Source organism: Anas platyrhynchos, chromosome 1 (genome assembly GCF_047663525.1).
Source record: "Anas platyrhynchos isolate ZD024472 breed Pekin duck chromosome 1, IASCAAS_PekinDuck_T2T, whole genome shotgun sequence".
NCBI lineage: Eukaryota > Metazoa > Chordata > Aves > Anseriformes > Anatidae > Anas > Anas platyrhynchos.
The window spans coordinates 95,421,370-95,446,645 of NC_092587.1; the positions used below are offsets into that span (position 1 = coordinate 95,421,370).

The 25,276-nt window shown below is 37.9% G+C and overlaps 1 long non-coding RNA gene across 2 annotated transcripts in view; it reads right to left on the bottom strand.

The window, feature by feature from the left end:
- LOC106016512 (uncharacterized) overlaps nt 1-24,838 on the bottom strand; it is a 77,015-nt gene extending 52,177 nt beyond the window's left edge. For both annotated transcript variants that reach the window (XR_005262847.2, XR_003494773.3), the window contains exon 1: nt 24,644-24,838. This is a non-coding gene — a long non-coding RNA (uncharacterized lncRNA). The remainder of the gene's footprint in view (nt 1-24,643) is intronic.
- Between the last annotated feature and the right edge of the window lie 438 nt (nt 24,839-25,276).

Sequence of the window (25,276 nt, forward strand, 5' to 3'; positions counted from 1 at the left end):
TAAGTTACCTATACACATTCAAATAAATTAGATGACCTTTTGCTATTTGTACTGCTTGCATTACCTGTCACTGTCTCCTCTTCATGTAGGAGGTTCAATGTGAGGATTAGATATTAATCGTTTGTTTTGAAAATGCTTCCCTTCTACTCCACATACACTGCACAATTTCATTTGATTTTTATAGCTAAATCCAAAGGCTTTTATAAACACTTTCAACCAGATATATCCAGAGTTTCTCATTTCTTTGCCTTTTTATTTGTGCTCCTCTTAAAATGTTGAGGAGTTGCAGAAACAGCAGCTCAAATTCTAATGACTTGTTCAAGCAAGGCAGTAACAGTCTTTGCTAAAATACTTTAAAAAAAAAAAAAAAAAAAAAAGAGACATCTCCAAATGCTGGACAAACTTTACACTACATCAATTACTTTTTTCTTTTTTTTTTTTTCAAGATAGTAAATTGCCCATAGAATGTCAAGGGACATTTCTCAAGTGCCTCCAATAAAACTGAAGTGACGAGCTAAATTATGTAAAGGTTGGTTGCAAATACTTGAACCAAAGCCAAATTCTCTTCCTCAGCTTTTAAAGTCTGTTGGAAAAAAAGTCCTCATTTATTTTGTATTCCCACTTGTTGCTAAGAGGAAGACTTAAATACCAGTAATTATTCAAATTAAATGCCAGACTCCCATTTTCATAGCCCAAAAACCCCAGCATGAAGTAACCAACAAATTACATTAGTCATCATTACTAGTGAATTAAATGAGAACTAATACTTTATTCCAAAAAACAAACAAACAAAAACTTATTTTCATACAAAATAATACTGAAAGTTAAGTGACGCCAGAGTCATATATTCATGAATAATTAGAGGCAAGAAGAACAGCATAAACTCTAAGCAGTAATACTGCACTGAGCACCACTAAGCTCAAGACCTACTTATTGTCTATGGAACACACCTCCCAACACGATACCCCCAAAGACAACTTAAGGTCAGGACGGAGCTACCCAAAATGTCAGCAGTTGAGGAAGGGTAGAATTAGCCCCATTTGTTTCTAGATTTGCCTGAGGCCCTTTAATGCCCTTCAACAGACTGACAGATTAGGGTTCTACCACAGCAATTCTGCAAAAAGTTTCTGTGCCTTTGTGCAGCCACCTACCATAAAAGCCTATAACGGCTTCAACCTGTGATGGGAGGCAAGACCAAAACCTAGGATTCCCCTCATACTTGTACCCATAAAACATGCTCCAAAGCACAGACAGCACAACACTGGTTCATTTAAAGGTCCAGGAAGAAGTCACCCAATATTTTTATTTAACAGACAACTGAAATACCAAGTAAAAAGGTTTTCTTACAGGGAGGCAGCTAACAAGTTTTCTGACTACCAATTTTATTCTGTGTGTATTAGGCTATGCTTCCTTTATTGTCAGTAATGGTCAACTTCATTTTTTCTTCTCTAGTTGATAATTACACTTTACATTCTGTTTGATTATTGCAGAAATGATTTGTCATATAATACAATTAAAATATCACAGTATAGAGGCAGGGCTTAAGAAAGTATTAATGCTCAACTTAATTTCCTGTTTTTCTAGTACAGAAGTAATGCTTAAATGATGTGTAAAAGGTGACTTTTTATATAGCTTATGAAAATGCAGTTAAATATTTTGTTCATACTGACATGGAAAGTCATCAAAGCAAGGACAAATGAAAATATGCAGGAAACACAATACTTGAATCCAGAATGTTCTTATCTGTTCTTAATATCACCATAAAGAATTATTTTATCTCTAGTGTCTATTTCAAGACATTTTATTGTCTGCTAGTATAGAAAATATCTTAAACAGAAATAATGTATTTAGAAAACTAAAAAACAAAATGAAACAACAAAAACAAAACAAAACAAAACATGCCAACAACCTGCTATCATAGACACAATGAAGCTACGTTTTTTTTTTCTCTAAGTATGTATATGACTTGCATAGCCCAAATTATTACTGCTTTTCACACTCATTTATTTTAGATGCAACCACCTGGTGCACTGAATCATCTATCAGCACTTCCAGTACATCAAGGCATCAGGCTGGCCCTTGATACGATTTCATTGTATCATTAACTACTCATTTTCTAAGATCTAAAATGAAGAAATGGCTCCAAGATACTTAATTTAGGAGGACTGTCATTCCGTTAATGAATGTAAAGAAAAGTACAGAAGATTCACTGGATTCAGTGAGGGTTTTGTTTGTTTTTGGGGTTGTGTTTGTCTTGATTTGCTTTGCTTTTGTGGGGGGTGATTTTTGTTTTTATTTTTTTTCAGTAGGCAAACATTATAAAGGATCTCTAGAGCCACAAAAACTCTCTCTCCAGGCACAAGAGACTATCTTTTGGGAGTCCAAGGTGAGATGTGTGAGTTGGTTTGACACATACGTTCCCCTGCCATGAAATATCCCTAAGAACATCAAGCAAATCACTTTTGACCAGCATAGGTCTGCATACAACAGGGTTCTAACACAAAGTTATCACATGCTCTGCGAAAAACTCTCAACCTGGTTTTATGCTGAACTGCTAGTGATTTTATTTGCAATGGTTATCTCCTATGAGGGAATTCATCATTTTGAACACAAAAGTAATGAAGCATTTCTGGCAGCATTGATGGGATGACATACTTAAAAGGGGAATAAAACATGCAGCTCTGTTCTCAGCCAGACAGTTTAACCCCATTTGCGCACTTTGTCTACTTTCAAGAGCAGTGGGAGATAATATTTGCTTGTGAGGAGAGGCAGTAAGAGTGAAAATACTGACTGAAACTCCCTTCAGTCTGCAGACACTGTAAGGAACTCAGGATCCGAGCACATTTTTAGGGCAGTTCTACCCTTCACAGCCCCAATGCTGAGGGAAAGGAGTAAGAAGAGAAAAGCCACATCCCCTTATCAGAATAAGCTTACCTGAATTTACAAACAATATCTGAGAGTGCCTTCTTGAAAAAGACAGCTAAGGCCTGACTGGATTCCTATCTTCTTTCTTTCTAAGGCACACTAAAGAAACAAGTAGCTCCGAAAGTCAAAATATACATTTTATTAATTGCATTGATATAATGAATCTAGCTTAAATGGATTTTTTTTTTTTTTTATGGCAGCACATCATGCTGTGTTTGGCAATTGTGACTAAACTAGTATTAATACCACTCCAGTGTTTTGGCTACTGCTGAGCATTGCCTCCACAGCACCAAGGTTTCTTTTTTTTTCTCCCACTTTTGTACCCCAGAGCAAGTAGGTCAGGGGTGGTCAAGAAGCTGGGGGATGGGACACTACCAGCACAGCTGACCAAGCAGACGAAAGGGATATTCCACATCATATAACTACATGTTCAGCAATAAAACTGGAGGGGAAGGGTGTTTGGGGTGAGATAGCCATTTCTCACAGACTAACTGGGCATTAGTCTAATTTTAGGAGGTGGTGAATGAGTGCCTTTGCATTACTTTGTTTGTTTCCTCCTCCTCTTTCCTTTACTTATTAAACTATATCTCAGTGTGTGAGTTTTCCTGATTTTGCCCAATTCTCTCCCCCATGCTGCTAGGGGGGAGTGAGTGAGCGACCAGGTAGGAGCTTAGCTGCTGCCTGGGTCAACCCACCACAAGACTATCAGAGAAAGTACTCTGAAGCAGTACCCAAAGCACTACTCCAGCCATTTTCTTCCAGTGATCAAGGGAAAGAGAGAAAGAAGAAGGCTAATGTGGCACTGATAGTTCTGAAATGAGACTGCTTTTAATAAAATGTGTAATTCAAATTAAAGATGATATCCATTTAAGACAGTCGTGTTAATTCAAGAACAGAAATTTAATAGAAGGTGTTAACTGAGCTCTATTTTGAACTTCAGTGAAAAAGATTAGACATGCAAAAGAAGTCAATGGTAAAGTGAGAACAGCATTTTGTTGCAAAGAAATAAGCACTGACCTATTCTGTACAGCTGCAGTAAGAAACCAGAAGCTTTGCACATACATAGGCATCACTGAAAGAAATACATATATACATATCCACAACTGTAATGAAGAGGAACATGCAAGAAAACTGCTTCCTACAGAAGGTCAAGGACCTAACAAGTTTCTGAAAAGGACTGGATACTTATAGGAATAAGAAAAACAACAATAGTTACTTGGTAAATATACATTTGGGGAAGTTACATCTAAAGGTTACAGTAGTTTTAATCTGTCAATGATAGTCGTGTAACCACTGCTGTTGCTAGCAAGGTCAGAGCTATGTAGGGAAAGCTATCCCTGCTGCACTGATGATACTACTGTTAAAGGTTGAGAGAATCCTTTCAAAGGCTGCTGAGGTTTATCTTGTTAACTGTGCAATACATATACACTGCATCAATCTCTATTAGTCAGGTCTTGTACTTACTACTAAGCCTTCAGGTCCCATACGCTTCTAACAAAACCCTGGAAATGAAAGTGGTTATAATTGTCATTGTATTTCACCCAAATCAACAACAGGAGGTCAAATGCTCTTAAAGCAAGAAAAATGTAGTAACTGTCTTTAAATTGTGTGAAAACAAATGACTTTCTTCTCATCAGTAACATTTTCATTCAAATTATTAAGACTACTTTACTTATAATAAAATAAATAATATAACGGGGTGCTAGGACAGATTATCCCACAACTATTGATGAATATAACATCTTCTTTACAAGAAAGTGCATGCACATTGGATGGCATAGGTAAACAAGGAAACCCCATTGTTTCTTAACATTGCTTTTGCTTCCTGTTGTACTCACACAATAAACTGTATATCACACCATTAAGAAAAAAATCAAAGCTGACATTGCAACGGGAAAGGTCAGCTCTTCTGCCTTCCCACTTGCACCACTGATCCACTTAATAATCCAGCAGGTAGAGCAGTCTTTCTACCTTGCCACAATTTTTACGCAGAAAAGAGATTCTGTTTTTATGTCTTTCTTCATATATTTGTAAAGAAACAAACAACAACAAAAAAAAAATGCACAGTCACTGTGGAGAGAAGCATTGCTTAAAACAGTAATGCAAAACATGAGGATATGTGGGAAAGACAGCTACTGAATCCTACAAAGAGGGTCCAAAACCAAACTGGTTGGAAAGCCTTATGTTTCATAAAGAAATTAAGTTAAAAGCTACTGGGTAAAGGGCAGAAAAAAAAATCACTAATTCACTGAATGCATTTGATAGATGTCTTGCTAATGAGCAGAATTTCACACCATCCCAATGAGGTAACATCAATGTAACCACTCAGAAAGCTGCAGACTGAAACATCTCGGGAGGTAAACATACCAGCCAAACTTTCCACAGTGGAGGAAAGACTACTAAACTCTTCCCGTTTATTTTTTTCCCTGTGGTGTACAGAAAGCAGAGGAGAGCAGCACATTTACAAAGTCTGTCACCGGAAAAATTTAAGTGTAGAATTACTTGGTCTCTTTCAATACTCAGTCATCTCCTACCCCTATCATTACTCATGTGTAAATGAACAATAATGTAGCTTGAAAGGCACAGAAGAAAAAAGCTTCAATTTTAAGTCTCACACATGTGATCTCAAATGATAACATGTAATAGCAACTGCAAAATGTCTACTACCTAAGGAAAGAAACTGAGAAAGTCAGTTGCAGTATGGGCAATCACTCTTCCTTTTCCTTCCCTACCCTGTATTCTTCCTTCTGCCAACTGTATCTAATTTTTTAATCAATAACTTAATTAAAACTGCTATAATAATATTACCATATTTGTTGCTAATTGTGCAATGCCACAAGTATATTGAGGGCTGTGTGTACAATTGTCATCTCCATTATTTGAGTTTACCCAGCCTATAGTATTAATAATGCAGATAAACTTAACCAAGATCCATAATTCCTTCATCCACTGCAATAAAACAAATGATGCATTTACAGTTTCTCTGTCTGGAGCATTAAGTAATATAGTAAAAACGTCAAGAGCACAGTTTTCTTCCAATTAAATACACAGAAGAAAGCCTTCTATTTTTAATTACTCTTTTAAATCTCTGATTGAAAAACAGAGCTGAAAATCAGTTTTGGAAACACTGTCAGCCTGATGAAAAAAACACACTTAACAGCCATTGTCTTCATTCAGTCTCATCATATCCAATTTCAAACTGGACTCTCCACCGTTTTTCACTTTTACTTTGAACAGCAAAATAGACCACTGATGAAAGAGGATTTATCCAATTATTATGAGCTAAGTAGCTTTAACTTCCTTTAGATATCCACTAACAAGATATAAAATGACACTTCCCGGACACATCACCAGCACAATAGGGCCTTTATTGATTTTCATATCATGTTCTTCAGTCTGAGATGACTCTCTTGAGGACTCTGCTTCCCAGCAGGAAAAAAATTGCCTTTTCTATGTTTGAATTCAGATCTATTAATGCATTCCTTGCTGGAGACAGTGTCATTTCAGTTCTCTCCCTCTTTAGTTGATGTGTCTACACCTTGCTAGCTCAGTGTCCTAATGGATCCCAGGGTTAAAGGTCAAAGTACGAAAACAAAAAACGAAATTGCTCAGCTTGGGAATCGATAAGAAAAAGACTCTTAACACTCTGTCTAAGGGTAAAATGTGCAACCAATGAGGTGTGATAACTGTGTTCAACCTTGTGCTAAAGTTATAAATAGAGTATCAAATCCAAAAGACGTTACACACCAAAAATAAAGACAAAAAGTAGTTAATATTATCATTCAATTTGCATTAGAGCCATCAGGAAATTCACAGCTGAAGGAACAGATATTACTCTTTCCTTTTGCCATTATGAAAGTTTCTGAGGTAAAACATCAACATCATTTCTTCATGATACAACTTACAGGCTAAAAGAAGATCTCGATATTTAAATTACTGCTGAGAGGTAAGTTTCCCAGAACAGGATAAGCTACCTTTGGCTGTATGCCAGCATTTACTCATAATTACAAATTCAACCTAGGAAAAAAAAAATACAGTGACATGGTATTGGCATGCAAGAAGCCAGGTGGAGCCTTACTTGAATTTGGAAAGTGTAGCAGATTAGTTAGGTGCATGCAGTCTTTGCCTTGCAGGAAAGTATACATTGTAAGAAATATAGCTCTTTCGGTATTACAAAATGTAAATATAAAAATATAAAAAAACAATGTGTTGCTTAGCTTTACTGGATACAAAACTTAATGGCCAAAATTTATGGAGCTTAGATCATTGGAAGATGGCAAATGGAAAGTTAAAAGGCTCCAAATGATTGTATGTCTCAACTTCCACAAGTCTATCTTTGTCACAGACATCAAATATAATTCCATGACAGGTCTGACAGGAGCCAACTCCAGTTAGAAAATGAGAAATTCACTTGACAGATAAAGAAATATATTTAAAGGCACTATATATACTGAAAACAAAGCTCTCAAAACTGATGCTCACTACATTCGCATGTAAATTTACTCCTCTATACAAAGGTATGTGAAAGCATCAACAACTGGCCCAGCGGTTTACCTATCCTTAGTTCTTCACAAAGAACAACTGTCGTGTTTTATAATCATGCACAGTCTACATTAGACAGTTTTGCTTGATCTCCTTCTTTGATTCTTCTGGCACATTACACCAGGCCACATAAATGTTTCTCCTTGTCAACTGAGGAAAAAAAAAAAAAAAAAAAAAAAAAGACCTGCTGTAGCATCCATAATCATCTAGTATGGCAGGGTATCAGATGCTTCACTTTGTGGGTTAAAAGGAAGATCACATCCACACAAACACCGCATGACATTTTACATGCATTCACAGAAATGACTGACATCTTTTTCAGCTCTCTCAATGTTTAACGGCAGCAAAATTCATGCAGCCAATGAGCAACACGATGCCTTGTTCTTTTCCACAGCACATTTAAAACAGTATACAACTAAGACAGTGGCAAAAACATATCAGCTCTCAGCTGTCCTTGAGTTGCATCTCTATCCTGTACTTTTAGGGAGAAGGAGAAGCTAGAAGGAGGCAACTATCCTTAGGATACAATAAGGAATAGAGTGAGAAGGCTGGACTGGTAATTGGAAGCAACATGGGCATAATTCATCACAAAGCTATAAGAGGGTTTGGCTGAACCCTAAAAGCCAGTGTGGCAAGAACTAGTTAAAACAATCTTTTCGTCTCCACTGCTCAGGCGTAGTGCCCAAGGCCAAAGTGTTCCTCATCCCAACCTTGGGGTCTTGTCATCTTGTTCTTGTTTTGTTGTCCTCTGTGACCACAAGCAGACAACCTGGTAGACTGAACCACTCAGAACCCAGGAATATTTTGCCTGCCTTGCAAGATTAACAAATGAAATAATATGCAAACTGCCAGGGGAAAAAAAAATCCTCCCCTCACCTGCCTCTTCTACCTAACATAATCCAGTCACTGAAAGCATCATTGTACAGAACTGGCTTGGAGCTTTATCATGAACACATCCAGTTTGTATCTTGTCTTACATGGACCTGTACATTATTTTCCCCTATATCTACTCAGAAATAAATAAATAAATAAATAAATAACAACAATAATAATGTGTATCTGGTCATGATCAAGGGGATCTATTTTAAACCAAGATATTGTGAAATTAACAGTGTTATTGTCTTTAAATAGATACAAACATAATACCAGATACAAACATAACTATCAAAATGTAAATGCCTGTTTGCCTCACACAAATGCTATGCCATACATCCAATCACACTGTAACCCAACACTGAGAACCTAGAAGAGTCAATCAAAGTGTTAAAAAAATCAAGGGAGTTACCACCAAAATTAAGAGAGCTGTCTGTGCTTTCCTCCCATAGTTCTATGAGCTTGAGCAATTTTTTCTTCTTATATGGTTAGCTATTCTGTTTTCTCTGAATGTTTCTGCGTGATTTGTTTTATACTTCCTTGGTGGACCACAGACACCTTGCAGACTTCATTGTGAAACTCCCAGCATCTTAGAAGATCCTCATTGCTAAACTGTGCTGCCTTCCTTAAAAACATGTGGACATAGGGCACTGGTCTCTACATATAATTCAGAGCCAGTGATTTTTATGAACTTAAGTCTCCTAAACTCTCCAAAAATCATCAGTAATCCTTCATCACTTGTGTACATTTTCTTCTATAACATAATATGGTATGCCAGCAGGAGTTTTCCCTCTAGGCCTGTTCTGATTCACCATAAGCCAGGATACACAGGCAATTTTTGTAGCACAGACTCTTAATTTAATTTCTAAGTGACTGAATTCCTTGGACCAAAAGTCATTGTATGAACTTATACGTGCTCTACAAGGCACAGACATCATACAGACCCCAATCCGTGGCCCCAATCAACATATACAGAAACATACAACCAGTCTTATAAAACCACATTTTTAGTAACTCAGTTCAAGATCTATGTTGTTATCAGCACCAATTTATTAATTAACAGTAACCGCACATTATATGTCATTGACATTTACTAGGACATCTACTGGCTTGCTTGAGGGGATATTTGCCATTCAGTTCTGCCGGTAAAATGCCTGCTGAGCAAAGACAATCCCAGTTTTGGCTGGGAAGGCGTACAGAATGTGCACCCAGCGGGAACTCAGCAGCAATGACTCGGCCAATTGATTAAATCTGAGCACTGACCAGCAGGTGTCTTTTTAGTGTGCTCTGAATGGCTTTTCCGTAAAATCCTCCGCTTCAGAGTAGCTGGATGCACATCAGTTTGGTCATATGTCAGTATGTGAGGAATTTTTTTCTGAAAGATGAAACCATCACTCATTTGTAGATCTCACAGAAAGAATAGCTTCTCATGTCTCAAAGTGCAGGTATTTCCTTGGGAGATCTTTCAAATCTTAACAAGTTGTGAAATAGAAGACAACAGGAATTTGCTTGTTTGAGCCCATGTTGAGACAGTTGAAAACCAGTTTGATTTGGGTTTCATTTCTCTTTTTCCTCCGTTTTCCTTCCTGTTTCACAAGTAAAAGACCGGAAGAGTGCTGACATATCAACTCTTTGCTGAAAACTGTCAATGGGCTACTGAAAACTAACCCTATGTTCCTTTCTTGTACCAACAGCTTTCAGAAAACCAAAACTACTGATCTATACTTCTCTTATGATCTTCTGATGTAGTTTATTAAGTTTGCTGAAAAGGTCAAGGTAAAACCTTACTGTGGAAAGGGCCCATGGCATTTCAGCACATCCCTGAATTTTACTGAAGTTTTTCTAGACCCCCATGATATTGAAGTCCTATTTAAGCCACTGAAAGACAGTGGTATGTAATGCAAAAACATAGAAAAATTAACTTTCCTTCAGTGAAAGTTCAGAAAATTCAACAATCTGGGCATTTTCGTCTTTCTATGTAATATGATTTACAAAATATCAGCAATATACCAATGTATCTCCCACACAAACTACAGTTTGGAGTATCTGACTGAAATTACTATGGATAGAGGGGAAGGGAAGGGAAGGGAAGGGAAGGGAAGGGAAGGGAAGGGAAGGGAAGGGAAGGGAAGGGAAGGGAAGGGAAGGGAAGGGAAGGGAAGGGAAGGGAAGGGAAGGGAAGGGAAGGGAAGGGAAGGGAAGGGAAGGGAAGGGAAGGGAAGGGAAGGGAAGGGAAGGGAAGGGAAGGGAAGGGAAGGGAAGGGAAGGGAAGGGAAGGGAAGGGAAGGGAAGGGAAGGGAAGGGAAGGGAAGGGAAGGGAAGGGAAGGGAAGGGAAGGGAAGGGAAGGGAAGGGAAGGGAAGGGAAGGGAAGGGAAGGGAAGGGAAGGGAAGGGAAGGGAAGGGAAGGGAAGGGAAGGGAAGGGAAGGGAAGGGAAGGGAAGGGAAGGGAAGGGAAGGGAAGGGAAGGGAAGGGAAGGGAAGGGAAGGGAAGGGAAGGGAAGGGAAGGGAAGGGAAGGGAAGGGAAGGGAAGGGAAGGGAAGGGAAGGGAAGGGAAGGGAAGGGAAGGCCTACCGTAATCTCAGTAGTTTTATAATGACAACACTTCCAACAGAAAAACAACACTGTATTCTTGGTCTCATAGCAATACCAAAATCATGGAAACTAGTTGAACTCCTGATCTAATCCAGGTGATTTTACTTTCACAATTGTCTGTCCACACCTTACTCAGAAAAACGTGAAGAACATTAAAACAGCTGTTTTCTCCATACAAATAAAAAGAGTTGGCATGAGATATACTGACATTTTATAAATGATAAAAAGGAAATGTGCTTTCACTCAACATGTAGTTTGAACTCCCTTACATGAAAACAACTTAACCACTATTTAAAAGTGAACAACACACAAATTAAATAATTATTCTGAGTTAGAGCTGATGTTAAACATACTTTGAGGATAGATCAGTAAAATCCTCCCATATCACATTACAAATCCATGCTTAATTATCTAAGATCTGAGTGAGACAAGACCACAGGGATAGTTTTGTATTACATCCTTGTGATTTTTTTTTTTAACATTTCTTCCTAACTGTTGTACTAGCCACTACCAAGGACAGAGCACTGAACTTACTTTAATTGTAGCCTTGTATGCTAATCATTAGGATCTTAAGTTCTTTGCCACACTCAAAGTACTTGCAATATGCAAACCAGATCAGGAAGTAGCTCATATAAAAACTGAAAATGTTCTCCAAGTGATTGGCAGCTCAGTAGCACTGACCGCCTTTGGTAAGGAATGTACTTTACCTTTTGATTAAGGCTGAAAATGCTAGAAAACTACCTTCATGAGGGAACATGACACTAGGGTAAAATTCAAAAGAAGGTAGCTGCAGTGAGGTTAAAAGTTTTACTTAGCAGATTAAGTTCTCTGAAGTGTTAGAATAAAACTATAATAAGGCAAGTACATCAGTATGTTATGAGTAAGGTAGTTTGCACTACTGCAGTTGCAACACTAATTACACTACAGTTTCTCTACCATAAGCACAGCCTTCACCTGTGGGTTAAATAAACAAGCCGCTACTCTGGATCACCTCTAGGCTTCTCAGTCCTGAGGAAACAATGGAGTCTTCCCTAGGAAACCAGTCTCATGCTTGACGGGAGTAAGATTCAACGTGGCAAGGGCAGCAAAAGAAGTCAGAGGAGGCTGGCAACATTCACTGACTACTAAGGAAATGAAAGTAGCTGGGGCCAGGGTAGAAAAGGTATAGACAATGATCAATAGGTAAGGCAAAAACTGCAAAATGCAAGAGTGCTGCTGAAGTTGAAAAAACAAGTGGGAGTAGTGACTGCTGCTCCACACACACAGCTCCCCACCAGCAGCAGAAGGATTGCAAGCATGACAGATTGGCACTCTGGGCTGTGATGCTGGTAAAGGCAACCTTGACAGGCCAGTACCAGAGGAAGCTACAAGATTTACAGGCAACTCCGACCCTTCTCTCACTCTCCATCTTTCTAAAACAGTAATGGACGGAGTAGCCACTTCCCTCCCCTCCCTTCTCAAAAGGGGGATTATACTCAGGACTGTTTGAGATCCAAATTTCATGCAGTTCTTCAATATTATCGGGGGGGGGGGGGGAAATGTGTCAAGCTAAAGCCTTCACCTTGACAAGCACACCAAGGGCTTGTAATCTTCCAAGTAATCACTACTGTTTCTCTCTCAGACAGCACACACAAGCAGCACTGATCCACAGTCTGAAATGAACAGGCCTAAGGAAGTCGACCACTTAGACCTACCATTTCCTCATGTAATTGTCAACTTTGTGCCTAGCTCTGTAATTTCAGCATCCAGTGCAGGATGTGGGCAGTCTTGCTGCTCATTCAGAACATGTCTCCAGCTTGACATGGACTGTCCAAAAACACTGGAAAGTAATACCTGGAATATTGTTCAATACAGCCAGCAGTGTTTCCACCAATGCAAAAAGCTGAAAGGATCCTTGAGGTTACAGTTTCCATAACCAACTGAATCACATCAACAGTCTTATTTATAAGCTGAGAAAGGGTTTAGAAATGCTTGACCTTCAGGAGTCAATGAAAGATGCAGCTGTCCTCGTTACCATCTGAAACTTCACTGCCACTTGCTGAGGCAGATTTAATGCATCCTTCCAGCTTATCAGCAGAAATGGTAAATAGTCCACATTAATCAGAACATACCCATCTCATCTCAGTCTTTTGGGGGATGAAGGTCCATTAGGGAATCAAAACCAGATAAAGCAGAACTTCAATTACTTGAAGCTTATTTCTGATTCTGCCTGAAGTATCCTTGTATTCCTCAAACAAAAAGGATGTAGGAAGTGATTTATTTTCTGAGATATATCCATTAGAAAACAAGAGCAGCATAATACATTCCCATTTCTTTATCCACTTTTTAAAGCATATAAGGGCAAGTAGTAACCCAACTTTTCTCCATTTCTTTATGAACCAATTTGACGTGGAGTGTAATTCCCAATTTTCAAAATTTGCTGAAGTTTGGTATGTAAAACAGCCTATATACAGCATGTACACAAGCTATTATCAAAGATGTAGCAAGTTCCTAATGCAGCCACTAGTTTCAATCTCAGTGACCTTGCTCTAAAGACTGGGGCAAATGCTTATAATGCACATGCATTAAAGTTTTTTTTTCTGATTGTAAGACTTCAGTCACGAGTAAGATTTCCACAGTGAACATTTCCCAAGACACTGTAATTACACCATTTCAGACAACTCAGTGCAGGTATGTAATACTGTTTTAGAAAGCCAGAAAATGGTTGGAAAAATGTGTACTTATGTTCCTTGCATCTCATACATTTTCACTTGTAAGACTGCAGTGCAATAAGGACTACAGAACACTTCTTTTTACATAAAAAAAAAAAAAAAACTTTAACAAAAATAATTTAGCTTTTCTCTGTGCACCTGGTAGCATTTTGCAATTCTTACTCATATCCCTACTATCTTATTCATGCAAAAGTCCTGATGAGCTCAGCTGAAATCCTGCAGTCTAAGATACTTGTATAACCCATGATGCAGCATCAAAATCTGGAAGCAAGCACAAAGAAATGACAAGACTAGCTCTATGTGGTACTGTTTGTAGAATCATACTTTTACTTGAACCACCACACTCTACTTCCCAGGTACTAAGCAAATGGAAAAGAGCCAAATTCTAAAGATAACCATACAGTTCACATACTTTCTCAAAAGCATAACTTCTTCAAAAGGATGAAATTTGCAACTTTTGAAATGCTTTTCAGAAATATCATTCAAAAGAAAACAGAGATAACAGAGGCCCATCTCTGTATAAGAAAAACGGGGGGGGGGGGGGGGGGGGGGGGGAAGGAAAAAAAAAAGAAAAAGGAAAAAAAAAAAAAAGACAATCAGCAGTTCTTTCAGATTCAATCTAGTTTAAAGAGGCTGACATCATGTAAATCTATCCAGAAGGAGACATAAAGCCACATCAAGTAACAGCAGGATCTTGTGATGTTATACATGAGTATACATATTACAGCTTAAGAAAAAGTCTTCCTTTTCAGTACCATTTTGCTTACAGTGGCAAACAATCATGCTTACATCTTCAAGTGTTCTGCTTACCACGGAAACCATTTATGGAAAAGACAAATGCTTTTATTGCATTGTGAATTCTGCCATTCAAAAATGAGCTATTCCCAAAAAGTAAAAGTTAAAAAATGCTATCAATCTCTGGCTTGTAATGTGCAATTTAGATTTCCAGAGCTAGGCTATTTGTGAAATCCAAAACCCCAAGAAAGACCACACCTGAGGAAGGACATGCACTATACCAACACAGTTTCACTCTCCCACTGCAGATTCAGGCATTGATAGGAAGAACTCTAGACCTGGGGCACACAGCAGTTATGCTGCTGCATGAAAAAACAGTTTGCATGCTGAAGGACAGCAGCTGGGAGTATGACAAATTTATCCATTTTCCTCCAGAAAATAAATCTGTCATTCTTGGAAGAAAGCTAAGTTGTTTTCAGAGCTTGCTTTGTGTATTTGCAGGGATATTCTTCAGGCTTTGTTTTCTTATAGTTTGATGCTCTTTTTTAGGCTGTGACAGTCTTACTTGCAAAAGGTTGATCATATGTCCCCGGCCCACATCAAAATAATTATGGCCACTGTCGCTACTTATAGATGTTTCTGTTTATCACTTATCTGACCAGGTTTTAATCCTCTGTACTTAACACAGCCACAACCTCAACACCCAGAAGACTGTCTAGATACAAAATTGGACTGGGATAGAGTAATTACAGTTTTTCCTACTTTATTATAGTGGGGCTATATGGCAGAATGTGCCTGCAAGACAGAGCAGAAGTTGCATCATAAGGAATTCTGCCCATCGATGGACTCCCTTCACTGGAAGCGTCCCTGCGTACGGTGCTTTTGTACTCCTTATGTGTCTTTGTTTTAGAGACATCACTGAGTCTCCTAGCGGATGACTAGAACCTGGAAAAAATTATTTATTGAAGGCAATTTATCTGACAAATATTGACATTTGCTTCAAATTGCTTTCAACGGTTCATTATTTGGCCAACTCCACAGGGTGCCCAAATTCAGCAAATAACTTTTTTAACACTCTGTTCACAACTCCTGAACTCCTGTTTAAGAATAGTTTTTGTTATTGGACAAGCAGCCCTGTCAGGCAAGCATTTTGTCCCCATCTTTGGTTAGTAGGATGACAAAAGCAGTGCTGGGCTCTTTGGGTTTATCTGCGCTTTACAAGCACTTTGCACAGCAGAATCTCAACACTGGTAATACTTTAGTGAAAAAACTACAATTTCTTACCCTCCACTTCACAAGGATAATGTGTGTGTTTTTTGTTGTTGTTGTTGCTGTTTGTTTGTTTGTTTTTGTTTGTTTGTTTTCTGAAATACAGGACATTTCCTTATGGTCACATCAGCACAAGAAATAAAATGTTGGAAACTACCCCAGCTAAGCCCTTTGTTATGCTTTATTAAACAATTTGCTTTCAAAACCAAAATCAGTACCAACAATCCCTTGCCACACACAGCAAGCTAGGCTGCCATACTATGTACCAGCTCCACTCTTGTTCAGGGACAAGCTCACAGAGCTGTAATGACTCCAGAAGGATCAAGGCCCAGAATAAAAGATCAAAGCAAAGTCCTCTCTGTAAAACAGATCACTACAGAAGCTGGGAAGAGAACACATCACTGTAACTCTGCATGACATCTCCCTTAACTGTGTACTTAGGAAGGGCTATAAACCTTGTAAAGCTGTAAGTAAGTACCAGAAATGTTGATACAGAAGTGCTCTAGTTAAAATGAAGACCACAGAACAAGCTTGATGTAGGATCCAGTTGCCAAAAACGATCTCTGTCATCACTCACAGAGAACATAAGGGAATATAGACACTATGCTCTACACAGAGATGATGTGTTTGTGTTGCAAAGCCATGGCCTGCTTCCAACCTGGAAGTGGACTCCATCGCACATATCAACCCACAGCACTATTCAGGTTATACACGTCATGCCCTAGGACTTGAAAATAAGAGGAACTCAGTCCTTACCTCTACTGGGAAGCATTTAATGAATCTGATTCCAGTCTTATCTCTTATGCCATCATTTATCATGGTACCAAGCATGAGCAACAGGCAAGTAACAAAATAGGAGAACTTTCTATAACAGTGGTCATGTAAGATCAAGCGATCAAAAAAGCAGCAGGTGAGGAGAGCATTTGGGGCAGGGAGTTCTTCCTGATGTCACAGAGAGATACTAACTATCAAGGTAAAAAGAAAGATGTAAGCACTCTTTTCATTACAGATATTCAAAGTTATCTTGTACACTTCAGGGAAAAAAAAAAAAATTAAAAGGTTAAATACAGAAATGAAAAGCAAAGTTGCTGTTTTGTATTGTTCTGCTCTTTTGCCACTCCACTGCTACAACTCCAATACAAAGAATAACTGAAAAGGCAGAAACATATTTTTCTGGGTTGTTACTTCCCCCACCCCTCTGCGTAACAAGTCAGCAGAAACAGACTGGTGTACCAGGGTATAAACTAAAGCACTCTTTCCTTGCTCTTTCAAGTTCAACCCTTTTTGCCTCAGGAATTCTCCTGGCTCACGGGTTTGATGTCAGCCCTTGATTGTGTTTTGATGTTTCTGCAGATCTACGATTGAGTTCAATTCTCAGCAGCCAAAACAGACATTTGTCATCCTGTATGCATCAAATTTCCTGTGGCACACTGCCCACTTAATCATGCAGGCAAGGGGAGGTTTGACAAAGAGAGGGGCTGTCCGCAAGCCACTCTGACCTAGCATGTGTGGAGTCACATGTAATTACCATTACTTATAAGGATCACTCAAGGCTTCCTGGTGTTGCTGCACACCAATTCAACCACACCAGAGTGTCTAAGTAAATATTTGCACGCAACAAGAGCTGTTGAGAGGGTTTTGTCTACAGCAACAGCACCCAGTACATGAAATATTCAGCACGTGAAATGTCTCCAATGATGCAGAGTAGTGGGTTTTCGTTCTGATTTGATTAGCAGTGATGATTCTTTCATGAGGTGTGACTGTCCTTCTAGATTAGTGTCAGCCCAGATTCCATGCAGCAGTCACGGAAAAGACATGGCAGAACAGTCTGACATGTTACAAGGGTTACTTTGCAGAATCTCTACCAATCCGAAGATTTCTTCTTCTTCAAAAAAAAAAAAAATCCAGAGCCTAAATCTTAATTTAAAAAATCATCCATATGTAGAACTGTAAATTTAAATGTAAATGCTGAACTCACATCTCAACACTAGCATGCCTTAACTAGTGAAAAATAGAGGTTTAACTCAGGGAATTCCTTTATGTGTCACAAAAGAGACATTTATTCTTTCTATACACACACACAAAAAAAAAGCTAGAAATGTTACACTGGAAAATGTGCTAAGATGTGCTTCCATATTAGGCATACTAATCATCTCCTAATGTAGACCTTAAAGTTCTGTATTTATACTGAATCAACAATGATTATGTGAATTAGGTGTTGTCTTTTTAATACAAGCAATTTAGACCTTTCCACTCTGGTAACATTCCCATATTATTTCTGCACCATAGCAGTGAAGTTCTGTGAATATAATGGAAGAAAGCAGTTCTTTTAGGAAAAGGCAGTTAATTGGACCAAGTGATGTGACTGGAACAGACAAAAAAGGGACTGGTATCCTGAAAGCTATTGTTTTTTTCAATTGCCTACTTTTTCCTTCCTCCCCTACAACTTCACACCCTAGCTTACCACCCAAGGAGTTTCTCTCCTTCCTCCTTTTGCCTATTTTTCCTTTTGTCACACTCACTCTGCACTTTACTTTCAGGTCCAGGTGTAATTTCTGGCTGCCTCTCCCAGCCCCTCCCAGAGGAAAAAAAAAAAAAAAAACAGACGCTATAAAGACACTGTAAAACATGCTGAACATATTTGTTTAAAACTCTGCAGGTATGTTCTCTTAGAACACATGTATTGAAGTATCTTGATGAGCATATTTTGGCCACTTTCTGGAAAATATGAAATGTTTAAGTAATTCTTTATCAGTTCAAATAAAAAACACTCTCCTCTGCAATCAGTGTAAAATAAATTTTTGGTATGTGTTGTCATCACTGGCTGTACTGGAGCCAAAGGTAAAATCTCTATGCTACTTCACAAAAAGAGAATTTTGGAAGGGCTACTGAATACTAAGTTCTCCCGGTGGATCAACAGCAGGAAAGGTTTCTGTAATCGTCACAGAATGGGAAAATCTCGTTATTCTATACGTCTCTGTTCTCTGCTTCCTCTGCGTGTACTTGTATTAAAAACCCAAACAGGAAAGAATATCAGTTTCTGAAGATCAACTGCCTTCCAGTTGAAAGGTTTAGAAACTGGATGTTTTGGGATATACTCTCGACCACTAAATATATATATATATGATAAAAAAAAAGAAAATAAAATAAGGATGGGTTTGAATTCCACAGGCAAGTTCATTGACATGGTGCTGCAAAGGCTACCAGGAGAGCAAAGGGTGAGGCAGAGAGGACCCATTTCTACTGTTAAATGAACTTCAGACTGCATGGCACGCCTTGGACACATTTCCAGTTTCAGCTGCAGCCCCTGTTTAAACCAAGGCAGTGGAGTGCTGGACAATATGCCAGGGAGAGACACCTGCCTACTACTCCAACTAGGAATTTTATTTTCCAAATCAGACCAGCACAGAAACATGGAAAATGTACTGACACAGGGCTAAAATTGGGAGATCAGTGATGGCAGACATCAGGTGATATGTTTAAAAGCGGGTTAAATCAAGATTATTACCACTAGTGCTGTCTGCTCCATAGTAAACTTTAAGATAAATGTAGTATTTCTTGTACTTTCCTAACTTCCAGTATTACTTATCATACTATCTCATATATACAGTATAACTAAACTACAACACGGGTTTACATTTTACACATTCTGAACAGGATAAGCATTTTGATTACAGAAAGATGAGACCCAACAAACCAACAAGTTAATTCTAGCATTTTTTCTCTTTAACATATACATAGGTACAACTTCAATAGCATTAAAAGCCATAACAGATAAAAATATTTTCTGGAAAGAAATAATCAGGTTCTAAAGAATAAAATGAAATGAAATGAAATAAAATGAAATAAAATGAAATAATGAAAACAATAAATAAAAAGCTGGGAAAAACAGAATGCTGTCGTGATTTTGAATGCTTCTGTTGCTTTCATCAAATCAAAAATCCAAACCAAAGCATTTTATCCACGCTTTTGTTTTTGTCAAATAAAAAATTCAAACCAAATCAAACAAACAGGTTTATAAACAAATTAATAGGTACACCAAATACTTCCCTTGTCCCTGAAACACAAGGCAATCACGACATAATATCCCAGACATAAAATGTGCTCAAATTTAAAAATATATATATATCAAAAGGAAAATCAAACGAACCAAAAAAAAAAAAAAAACAAAAACCAAAAACAAGGCACATCCTAGATGTAAATAACCTTAATGCTCTTCATTCTGATCTAAGGTTTGAGGCTTGATCTATTATAAATAGGAGTCACTCAAAAAACAGAAAATATTAATTGGAAAATTTGCTTTGAAGGACAAAGACAAGCAAGTTCATCTCTACTTCAGCGTCTCTGTAAAGTTTAAAATCTGGATAACCTTTTTGCCTGTTTTGTGAGATTTCTAATGTAAATTTTTTAATGAATTTTCATTTGTTGTATTGATACCTTGTTAAAAATAGATTTTTGTCATTAAAATTAAATTTTAAAATTCAGCTTTAAAATATTTTAAAATATTTTAAACTAGGTCTTTTAAAATAATTTCCTTAGATCTCTAATATAGACACATTAACAAGTATTTCCACTGCCATATAATCAAAAATCTGAGACGGGATGTGATTTTGCTTGTACATGTACTCTCTTAAAATTTTTTGTTATTGTTTTAATTTTCCTGTAATGTTGTTGCAAATACTCTATGTAGTCCCTCTAATAACAAGCAATGATGTTTGTTCTCAACCATGAGATTACTCTGCAAATGATGCACATAAAAATAACTTCTAGCATTACCTGTAGGTAATGCAATAAAACAATTACTAAAAATAAGGGGGAAATATTTTTACAATGACCATATGAGCCTCTGAAAGCTTCCCCAAGATTCTTTCTGTGTATTGTCCAAGTTGTATCTTAACTTAGGCACGAACGTATACATTCATTTTTTAACAAGCAAAGCAACTGTTGAGTCATAAATAGTGCATAGGCACTATTGGAAAAGGACAAAGGGTGCACCCTGCATGTAACAGCACGCAGACTCTGTCAGTCACTTAATCTGGCCTGTCGGGCTTCAAGATTTAGCCTGACATCCTGAATTAATTTCCTAATGATGCAGCTTTTTTGACAGTGGAGGTGTACCACTTCCCTTTTTATGTTGAAACACCTCAGAAGTCAGAAGTTCATCTTTCAAATTAATTCCATTTCAATTAAGGTTAAAAAAAAAAAAAAAAAAAAGTAAAAACTAAGAAGGTGAGTAGAAAAGCCTCCATGAGGGCTCAATGGCTTGAAAATCAAAAAATGAAGACCAAAAAATATAAAGAAACAAAGCAATAACAACAACTGTACTATTACCGGGAACTTCGCTGTTGGACAAGACTAACTTCTGGGGGTTTCTAATCCTTAACATTAATACAGGCTTTATGAGAGCTGATATAATTTTGTTTTATTTTGTATTGAGTCTTCACTGGGAAACTTTGAAAATGAAAAGCACATAGATTTAAACAGTGTAAAAAATAAAGGTTGGAAAAATAGGTAATTCCTGGAACCTTCTGAACACAGAAAGTTTGATGTTTGCAAAACCAGACACCACAGGGCTAGCCTGTTTCTCTGGTAATTTACAGCAAGATTAACTTTATCAGTATTCAGGACAACTCTTGTATAGTGGAAAAAAACAGTGCGGTAGAAACATAAGAAGAAGGGGAGATAAAAAGAGAGCAGTGAGGATTAAATGCATATTGTCTTAATTGAACTGAGCACAAGACAGGGAATGATGATATTGCCTGCAGCTATAAGAAAACATTTCTGATGATCTAGCCTGCATGAGAAGTAAGGATAGAGACTCCTCAGTACATGTCACTTTTTAGAGTCACTGAAGAGGTGGTGTAGCAGCATGCAAAATACAGCATCTGTTGCATGCTTGTTAAAGTTGAATGAATGGTTTGCCATGAATAATATGTTTGACAAACTTAGCCTCTCTCTTTTTATCATTTTGCTAGAACACTCTGAATGGAATTGCATTATTTAAATGTATCAAAATCTCTTCTCAGCATTTTCCAATGTAGGACTCAGCAGTGACTATTCAGACTTTTGCTGAGCTTTGTTCAAAAAACAGATAATGTGGTATTTTTCCGTTTCCTGACTGGATGAACAAAGATAACCTACTTCTGAGAATAGACATGCACAGGTATTTAAAAATTGATTTCCACGAGTAACTGGCTTTGTGACATACAAATACATATTCAGCAAGGAAAAAAAAAAAAAAAGAAAAAAAAAGTATGTGAAAAACATGAGCAGTGTTGCCTTGCACAGTGATAGTTTACCTAATAAAAATTTTACTACAGAAACTTAACTACACATAAACCAACACACATTACCACATTCTAAAGGCAGAGCTTTCCAGTAAAATTCCCAATTATCTGATTGTTCATGAAAACCAAAAGTTCAAGCAAGCAAATTTAAAGATCTGAGCAAGCAGTTAAGATTACCTGCATTTTAGCTGATTTTTTTTGTTTGTTTGTTTGATATTAATCCAGATCCCACTAGTATCCCTGGAATGAAGTATTAAACTGTATTTTCTTTCTTGCTACAACACTTAGTCATTTCTACCTATGTACACACGCACACACACACCAGAAAAAAAAAAAAAAAAAGAAAAAGAAAAAAGAAAAGAACATGCTTTCCTCTCTCTGTCCCCAGAATCTGTTTCTTGTATAGTACAGGAATCACTGAGATTGCATGCAATTATTGAAATGAAGATGTTGGCAGCTATCCAGATGTCAGTAAGCATACAACGGGTTTTACTCACAAGTTTCTAGCGTGCCGTTCTGGGTTGTAATCTGTGAGTTCTAAAAACAGTGAGCTCCCAGCAGTGCTTGTTCCCTCCTTTTGAAGCCAGATTCTTTTGTAAAACACTGTCATCTTAGATTAACAAGAACATTATTTATTTTCTAATTCCCTGGTTGGTATTTGTTTTTTCCTGGTCTATAACACGTATCTTGGAGAGAGCTCTCCTACCACAAGAGCCTAGAGTATGGCATAAGCACAAAATGAGTAGCTAGAATCCCTGCCACCCTGAATTTAGCTGAGTGGAAAAAAAGGCCAAAAAGCTCATTCACTGGCATTTCTTGACCTGTCCATAACATGACAGCCTTTTAAAACCAAGTCTGAACAAATCCAGAATTTCTGAAAATATTACTGGCATTAGCAATCTAGAAGTGATTATCTATCACTTCCGATGGTAATTTGATTATAGACATCAGTTTCAAGCTTCCCAAGCCAAGAACAGTGAGGCAGAATACAGAGATTTTTTTTTTGAGGAACTGCCAGAGTCAACAGCCAAAGGTAAATCAGTCACAGAAATTAAAATCAAAAAAAGCATTCTGTTTTTATTTTTTATGTGTCTGCTTACAGAAAAGAAACTGAGTTCAGTTCCAGAACACTTGAAAAATACTAAGGCCATTCCTAGCAGAAGTAATTCTATTCCCTTGAAGATACTCACATATGGACGTTACAATTGGACATGCCTGGTCACCTACACCCAGTCAGACTCCCGAAGTCCATTTCTAAATGGAAGCTTCCAATACAGGAATGACAATAACTAGTCCATAGCGAGAGAAAAAAAAAACTCATTCAACAAATGCTGTGTATCTAAAGAATGTCTATATGAGTATGGGCCTTATTGCTACCACTCTTGGTCACCTGCATTTCTCTTTCCTCACCCCATGATGATAAGAATATGATGAGAATCATATGATGAGAATATGATAAAGTCACATAACCAAATGCAGAATTTATCCATTTTAATGCGATCTCAGGAAAAGCTGTAATGCCATTTTTAAGGTCTTGAATGTTCTCTTTCCTAGGGCACTGAATCTGGCTACTATTTGAAATGGCAAATCAGGAAAAGGAGGGTAATATGAGGAACAGTTCTTTCTGCATGGGCGGTTTTATCTGCTAGGACTCTCCAAGATCAAACTGGTTTATTAAATTATTGAGCCCACAAGGCTGGCAATACTACAGCTTTGGAAGCTGCAGGAACTCACCTCTCTACTTTAAGTCAAAATATTTTTCCATTTATCTGTACAAGACAGATATGTTCAGAAGCTGGCTCTTAGAAAGCTGCATTTTAAAATGATATGCTAGATATTTTAAATATCAAATATTCTACCTTTCCCTTAAATATCTATCAAACACAGTAAGAAAGTGACCAAACTGTTTATGTTTGGCAATGGTAAGGAGTGTTTACTGGAAGACAGAGATGTGACACTTACTTCTGCCGTCACATGGTTGAATACCTCAGCTTATAGGCCTTAGTTCAGATGGTCACACTTAATAACGCTTTGAGACATGGGCAAAACCCAGCCTTCACCCTCTTGTGCCTTCATCAGGTGCAGGAAGTAATTTCAGTTGCTAACAACTTGTTATATAGCAAGGGTCACTCTGCTGTGACACCGGTGGCTACTGCCATCTTTGCTTCCCACTTGAACTTTATGTAGAATCAAGTCAGAGGCAGCAGATCCATATATCTTACTCTTCAACTGTGCAGATGCATGAACATGACCACTAAAATTCAGTTCTGAGTTCTGCAGCAGAAATGCAGATCAATTCTTAACTTACCAGATGATACAGTGACTTTGAAGGCATCACACACTGAAATAAAATTGTTTTTATAATACAACATCTTAAAAAAAACTGCACTAGATAAGACAATTCTTGCAACAGGTCATTTTTAATAAACTATTAGTGAAGCACCTTAAGTTATGGTGTCTCCCTTTCATCTGGTACTTTTAAATTCATTTACTCTAAATGTTTGCACATTTTCACTAAATGTGTCAGAGATAAATAAAATACAAACAAGGTTTAGCTATGAGGTTTTACAAGAGCCTCACATTAAAGATGGCTCAATAAGAACACAAAGAGGTTTGGCAGGATGTGCTCTGTAACTAATGTCACTTCATCTTCTTCAGACTAGAAAAGTATTTCCTCATCCTTCTTTGTTTTGTCAATTACACTTACCAAAGCTGTCCAACCGTTGATCAGAAAAGTGGAAAAAAATCAGATCAAACACGTGGGCGATGTTTTAGATAACATCTGTTAGTGCTGCTTCAGCCTCTCAATCCATCTGAGGGCCTAGCCCACCTCTGCGCTGCGCTCGCTTCTGAGTTAGAAATTAGATCACTGCCAATTAACTTTAACATGTTAAGTGTAAACTATCATCCATTAAAGGAAGATAGATAAATAGATAGATAAATAAATAAATAAATAAGCAAGGTTACAGCTACATGTTGTAAAACATTAAGGAGAGACCAGAAGCTGAGCCCCCGCCCCCCCACCCTGGGCCAGGGCCTCACACCAGCCCCTCATCCCCCTCATCTTCCAGAAGCTTCTCCCACACCTGCCCAGCTCACCTCACCCTGCCACCAGCAGCTGGGGCAGCCTTTCCCCTCAGCGTGGTGGCTGCACAAAGACAGTGGGTGAATAAAGTGGGCACAAAGACAATGGCAGAATAAAGTGGATGTTGACTGCTGTAAACAATTACCGAGCAGCACGTTGGTGGAGACCCAGCCTGCTTAGCATGTGTCCCTGGGGGCCATCAGGAGGAGCAGGCTGAATAGGCCCTTTTCTTCCCTAAGTTTCTAATTAATCTAT